The sequence below is a fragment of the Hypomesus nipponensis genome, chromosome 20 (assembly GCF_054491055.1).
Source record: "Hypomesus nipponensis isolate SF chromosome 20, ASM5449105v1, whole genome shotgun sequence".
In the NCBI taxonomy this organism is placed as follows: Eukaryota; Metazoa; Chordata; class Actinopteri; order Osmeriformes; family Osmeridae; genus Hypomesus; species Hypomesus nipponensis.
In genome coordinates, this window is record NC_140380.1 from 1,582,501 (window position 1) to 1,587,500 (window position 5,000).

Genomic DNA, 5,000 nt, shown 5'->3' on the forward strand with positions numbered 1-5,000 from the left:
GGCAACGCCCGATCTCGTCTGATCTCGGAAGCTAAGCAGGGTCGGGCCTGGTTAGTACTTGGATGGGAGACCGCATGGGAATACCAGGTGCTGTATGCTCTTTTGCTCATTCACTTAGAAACTGAAATCTTGCAATATGCACAAGTAGTCCTTCATGAAAGGGGCTGGAAGCTGTTTTCATTTTGACACGAGAGAGAGAGAGAGAGAGAGAGACTACCTTGCATTGTCAATTGCTAAATCTGTATATGGATAAGTAGCCTATGGTTGTCAACTTATTTCGTACGGCCATACCAGCCTGGCAACGCCCGATCTCGTCTGATCTCGGAAGCTAAGCAGGGTCGGGCCTGGTTAGTACTTGGATGGGAGACCGCCTGGGAATACCAGGTGCTGTATGCTCTTTTGCTCATTCACTTAGAAACTGACATCTTGCAATATGCACAAGTAGTCCTTCATGAAAGGGGCTGGAAGCTGTTTTCATTTTGACACGAGAGAGAGAGAGAGAGAGAGAGAGAGAGAGAGAGAGACTACCTTGCATTGTCAATTGCTAAATCTGTATATGGATAAGTAGCCTATGGTTGTCAACTTATTTCGTACGGCCATACCAGCCTGGCAACGCCCGATCTCGTCTGATCTCGGAAGCTAAGCAGGGTCGGGCCTGGTTAGTACTTGGATGGGAGACCGCCTGGGAATACCAGGTGCTGTATGCTCATTCACTTAGAAACTGAAATCTTGCAATATGCACAAGTAGTCCTTCATGAAAGGGGCTGGAAGCTGTTTTCATTTTGACACGAGAGGGAGAGAGAGAGAGAGAGACCACCTTGCATTGTCAATTGCTAAATCTGTATATGGATAAGTAGCCTATGGTTGTCAACTTATTTCGTACGGCCATACCAGCCTGGCAACGCCCGATCTCGTCTGATCTCGGAAGCTAAGCAGGGTTGGGCCTGGTTAGTACTTGGATGGGAGACCGCCTGGGAATACCAGGTGCTGTATGCTCTTTTGCTCATTCACTTAGAAACTGAAATCTTGCAATATGCACAAGTAGTCCTTCATGAAAGGGGCTGGAAGCTGTTTTCATTTTGACACGAGAGAGAGAGAGAGAGAGAGAGAGAGAGAGAGAGAGAGAGAGAGAGAGAGAGAGAGAGAGAGAGAGAGAGAGAGAGAGACTACCTTGCATTGTCAATTGCTAAATCTGTATATGGATAAGTAGCCTATGGTTGTCAACTTATTTCGTACGGCCATACCAGCCTGGCAACGCCCGATCTCGTCTGATCTCGGAAGCTAAGCAGGGTCGGGCCTGGTTAGTACTTGGATGGGAGACCGCCTGGGAATACCAGGTGCTGTATGCTCTTTTGCTCATTCACTTAGAAACTGAAATCTTGCAATATGCACAAGTAGTCCTTCATGAAAGGGGCTGGAAGCTGTTTTCATTTTGACACGAGAGAGAGAGAGAGACCACTTTGCATTGTCAATTGCTAAATCTGTATATGGATAAGTAGCCTATGGTTGTCAACTTATTTCGTACGGCCATACCAGCCTGGCAACGCCCGATCTCGTCTGATCTCGGAAGCTAAGCAGGTTCGGGCCTGGTTAGTACTTGGATGGGAGACCGCCTGGGAATACCAGGTGCTGTATGCTCTTTTGCTCATTCACTTAGAAACTGAAATCTTGCAATATGCACAAGTAGTCCTTCATGAAAGGGGCTGGAAGCTGTTTTCATTTTGACACGAGAGGGAGAGAGAGAGAGAGAGACCACCTTGCATTGTCAATTGCTAAATCTGTATATGGATAAGTAGCCTATGGTTGTCAACTTATTTCGTACGGCCATACCAGCCTGGCAACGCCCGATCTCGTCTGATCTCGGAAGCTAAGCAGGGTTGGGCCTGGTTAGTACTTGGATGGGAGACCGCCTGGGAATACCAGGTGCTGTATGCTCTTTTGCTCATTCACTTAGAAACTGAAATCTTGCAATATGCACAAGTAGTCCTTCATGAAAGGGGCTGGAAGCTGTTTTCATTTTGACACGAGAGAGAGAGAGAGAGAGAGAGAGAGAGAGAGACTACCTTGCATTGTCAATTGCTAAATCTGTATATGGATAAGTAGCCTATGGTTGTCAACTTATTTCGTACGGCCATACCAGCCTGGCAACGCCCGATCTCGTCTGATCTCGGAAGCTAAGCAGGGTCGGGCCTGGTTAGTACTTGGATGGGAGACCGCATGGGAATACCAGGTGCTGTATGCTCTTTTGCTCATTCACTTAGAAACTGAAATATTGCAATATGCACAAGTAGTCCTTCATGAAAGGGGCTGGAAGCTGTTTTCATTTTGACACGAGAGAGAGAGAGAGAGAGACCACTTTGCATTGTCAATTGCTAAATCTGTATATGGATAAGTAGCCTATGGTTGTCAACTTATTTTGTATGGCTATACCAGCCTGGCAACGCCCGATCTCGTCTGATCTCGGAAGCTAAGCATGGTCGGGCCTGGTTAGTACTTGGATGGGAGACCGCCTGGGAATACCAGGTGCTGTATGCTCTTTTGCTCATTCACTTAGAAACTGAAATCTTGCAATATGCACAAGTAGTCCTTCATGAAAGGGGCTGGAAGCTGTTTTCATTTTGACACGAGAGAGAGAGAGAGAGACCACCTTGCATTGTCAATTGCTAAATCTGTATATGGATAAGTAGCCTATGGTTGTCAACTTATTTCGTACGGCCATACCAGCCTGGCAACGCCCGATCTCGTCTGATCTCGGAAGCTAAGCAGGGTCGGGCCTGGTTAGTACTTGGATGGGAGACCGCCTGGGAATACCAGGTGCTGTATGCTCATTCACTTAGAAACTGAAATCTTGCAATATGCACAAGTAGTCCTTCATGAAAGGGGCTGGAAGCTGTTTTCATTTTGACACGAGAGGGAGAGAGAGAGAGAGAGACCACCTTGCATTGTCAATTGCTAAATCTGTATATGGATAAGTAGCCTATGGTTGTCAACTTATTTCGTACGGCCATACCAGCCTGGCAACGCCCGATCTCGTCTGATCTCGGAAGCTAAGCAGGGTTGGGCCTGGTTAGTACTTGGATGGGAGACCGCCTGGGAATACCAGGTGCTGTATGCTCTTTTGCTCATTCACTTAGAAACTGAAATCTTGCAATATGCACAAGTAGTCCTTCATGAAAGGGGCTGGAAGCTGTTTTCATTTTGACACGAGAGAGAGAGAGAGAGAGAGAGAGAGAGAGAGAGAGACTACCTTGCATTGTCAATTGCTAAATCTGTATATGGATAAGTAGCCTATGGTTGTCAACTTATTTCGTACGGCCATACCAGCCTGGCAACGCCCGATCTCGTCTGATCTCGGAAGCTAAGCAGGGTCGGGCCTGGTTAGTACTTGGATGGGAGACCGCCTGGGAATACCAGGTGCTGTATGCTCTTTTGCTCATTCACTTAGAAACTGAAATCTTGCAATATGCACAAGTAGTCCTTCATGAAAGGGGCTGGAAGCTGTTTTCATTTTGACACGAGAGAGAGAGAGAGAGAGAGAGACCACTTTGCATTGTCAATTGCTAAATCTGTATATGGATAAGTAGCCTATGGTTGTCAACTTATTTTGTATGGCTATACCAGCCTGGCAACGCCTGATCTCGGAAGCTAAGCATGGTCGGGCCTGGTTAGTACTTGGATGGGAGACCGCCTGGGAATACCAGGTGCTGTATGCTCTTTTGCTCATTCACTTAGAAACTGAAATCTTGCAATATGCACAAGTAGTCCTTCATGAAAGGGGCTGGAAGCTGTTTTCATTTTGACACGAGAGAGAGAGAGAGAGAGAGACCACCTTGCATTGTCAATTGCTAAATCTGTATATGGATAAGTAGCCTATGGTTGTCAACTTATTTCGTACGGCCATACCAGCCTGGCAACGCCCGATCTCGTCTGATCTCGGAAGCTAAGCAGGGTTGGGCCTGGTTAGTACTTGGATGGGAGACCGCCTGGGAATACCAGGTGCTGTATGCTCTTTTGCTCATTCACTTAGAAACTGAAATCTTGCAATATGCACAAGTAGTCCTTCATGAAAGGGGCTGGAAGCTGTTTTCATTTTGACACGAGAGAGAGAGAGAGAGAGAGAGAGAGAGAGAGAGAGAGAGAGAGAGAGAGAGAGAGAGAGAGAGAGAGAGAGAGAGAGAGAGAGAGAGAGAGAGAGAGACTACCTTGCATTGTCAATTGCTAAATCTGTATATGGATAAGTAGCCTATGGTTGTCAACTTATTTCGTACGGCCATACCAGCCTGGCAACGCCCGATCTCGTCTGATCTCGGAAGCTAAGCAGGGTCGGGCCTGGTTAGTACTTGGATGGGAGACCGCCTGGGAATACCAGGTGCTGTATGCTCTTTTGCTCATTCACTTAGAAACTGAAATCTTGCAATATGCACAAGTAGTCCTTCATGAAAGGGGCTGGAAGCTGTTTTCATTTTGACACGAGAGAGAGAGAGAGACCACTTTGCATTGTCAATTGCTAAATCTGTATATGGATAAGTAGCCTATGGTTGTCAACTTATTTCGTACGGCCATACCAGCCTGGCAACGCCCGATCTCGTCTGATCTCGGAAGCTAAGCAGGTTCGGGCCTGGTTAGTACTTGGATGGGAGACCGCCTGGGAATACCAGGTGCTGTATGCTCTTTTGCTCATTCACTTAGAAACTGAAATCTTGCAATATGCACAAGTAGTCCTTCATGAAAGGGGCTGGAAGCTGTTTTCATTTTGACACGAGAGGGAGAGAGAGAGAGAGAGACCACCTTGCATTGTCAATTGCTAAATCTGTATATGGATAAGTAGCCTATGGTTGTCAACTTATTTCGTACGGCCATACCAGCCTGGCAACGCCCGATCTCGTCTGATCTCGGAAGCTAAGCAGGGTTGGGCCTGGTTAGTACTTGGATGGGAGACCGCCTGGGAATACCAGGTGCTGTATGCTCTTTTGCTCATTCACTTAGAAACTGAAATCTTG

The 5,000-nt window shown here is 46.9% G+C and overlaps 15 non-coding genes and 2 pseudogenes across 15 annotated transcripts in view; all 17 read left to right on the forward strand.

Annotated features, from left to right (window-relative positions):
* Positions 1-99, forward strand: part of LOC146243360 (5S ribosomal RNA) — a 119-nt gene extending 20 nt beyond the window's left edge. Inside the window, exon 1 of the ribosomal RNA XR_014738660.1 lies at positions 1-99. This exon is cut by the window's left edge and continues 20 nt beyond it. This is a non-coding gene — a ribosomal RNA (5S ribosomal RNA).
* A 178-nt stretch (positions 100-277) lies between these two features.
* LOC146243361 (5S ribosomal RNA) lies at positions 278-396 on the forward strand. Its single transcript, XR_014737722.1, has one exon. It is a non-coding gene; the product is annotated as a 5S ribosomal RNA (ribosomal RNA).
* A 192-nt stretch (positions 397-588) lies between these two features.
* LOC146243362 (5S ribosomal RNA) lies at positions 589-707 on the forward strand. Its single transcript, XR_014737723.1, has one exon. It is a non-coding gene; the product is annotated as a 5S ribosomal RNA (ribosomal RNA).
* Positions 708-877: 170 nt separating this feature from the next.
* Positions 878-996, forward strand: LOC146243363 (5S ribosomal RNA). Its single transcript, XR_014738287.1, has one exon. It is a non-coding gene; the product is annotated as a 5S ribosomal RNA (ribosomal RNA).
* A 234-nt stretch (positions 997-1,230) lies between these two features.
* Positions 1,231-1,349, forward strand: LOC146243364 (5S ribosomal RNA). Its single transcript, XR_014737726.1, has one exon. It is a non-coding gene; the product is annotated as a 5S ribosomal RNA (ribosomal RNA).
* Positions 1,350-1,519: 170 nt separating this feature from the next.
* Positions 1,520-1,638, forward strand: LOC146243365 (5S ribosomal RNA). The gene has a single exon (XR_014735224.1). It is a non-coding gene; the product is annotated as a 5S ribosomal RNA (ribosomal RNA).
* Positions 1,639-1,816: 178 nt separating this feature from the next.
* On the forward strand, positions 1,817-1,935 carry LOC146243366 (5S ribosomal RNA). Its single transcript, XR_014738299.1, has one exon. It is a non-coding gene; the product is annotated as a 5S ribosomal RNA (ribosomal RNA).
* A 188-nt stretch (positions 1,936-2,123) lies between these two features.
* Positions 2,124-2,242, forward strand: LOC146243367 (5S ribosomal RNA). Its single transcript, XR_014738661.1, has one exon. It is a non-coding gene; the product is annotated as a 5S ribosomal RNA (ribosomal RNA).
* Positions 2,243-2,416: 174 nt separating this feature from the next.
* On the forward strand, positions 2,417-2,535 carry LOC146243368 (5S ribosomal RNA; annotated as a pseudogene).
* Positions 2,536-2,707: 172 nt separating this feature from the next.
* Positions 2,708-2,826, forward strand: LOC146243369 (5S ribosomal RNA). The gene has a single exon (XR_014737727.1). It is a non-coding gene; the product is annotated as a 5S ribosomal RNA (ribosomal RNA).
* A 170-nt stretch (positions 2,827-2,996) lies between these two features.
* LOC146243370 (5S ribosomal RNA) lies at positions 2,997-3,115 on the forward strand. Its single transcript, XR_014738311.1, has one exon. It is a non-coding gene; the product is annotated as a 5S ribosomal RNA (ribosomal RNA).
* Positions 3,116-3,307: 192 nt separating this feature from the next.
* LOC146243371 (5S ribosomal RNA) lies at positions 3,308-3,426 on the forward strand. Its single transcript, XR_014737728.1, has one exon. It is a non-coding gene; the product is annotated as a 5S ribosomal RNA (ribosomal RNA).
* A 178-nt stretch (positions 3,427-3,604) lies between these two features.
* LOC146243372 (5S ribosomal RNA) lies at positions 3,605-3,713 on the forward strand (annotated as a pseudogene).
* A 176-nt stretch (positions 3,714-3,889) lies between these two features.
* Positions 3,890-4,008, forward strand: LOC146243373 (5S ribosomal RNA). Its single transcript, XR_014738323.1, has one exon. It is a non-coding gene; the product is annotated as a 5S ribosomal RNA (ribosomal RNA).
* A 254-nt stretch (positions 4,009-4,262) lies between these two features.
* On the forward strand, positions 4,263-4,381 carry LOC146243374 (5S ribosomal RNA). The gene has a single exon (XR_014737729.1). It is a non-coding gene; the product is annotated as a 5S ribosomal RNA (ribosomal RNA).
* A 170-nt stretch (positions 4,382-4,551) lies between these two features.
* Positions 4,552-4,670, forward strand: LOC146243375 (5S ribosomal RNA). The gene has a single exon (XR_014735236.1). It is a non-coding gene; the product is annotated as a 5S ribosomal RNA (ribosomal RNA).
* A 178-nt stretch (positions 4,671-4,848) lies between these two features.
* Positions 4,849-4,967, forward strand: LOC146243376 (5S ribosomal RNA). Its single transcript, XR_014738335.1, has one exon. It is a non-coding gene; the product is annotated as a 5S ribosomal RNA (ribosomal RNA).
* The last annotated feature ends 33 nt before the right edge of the window (positions 4,968-5,000 follow it).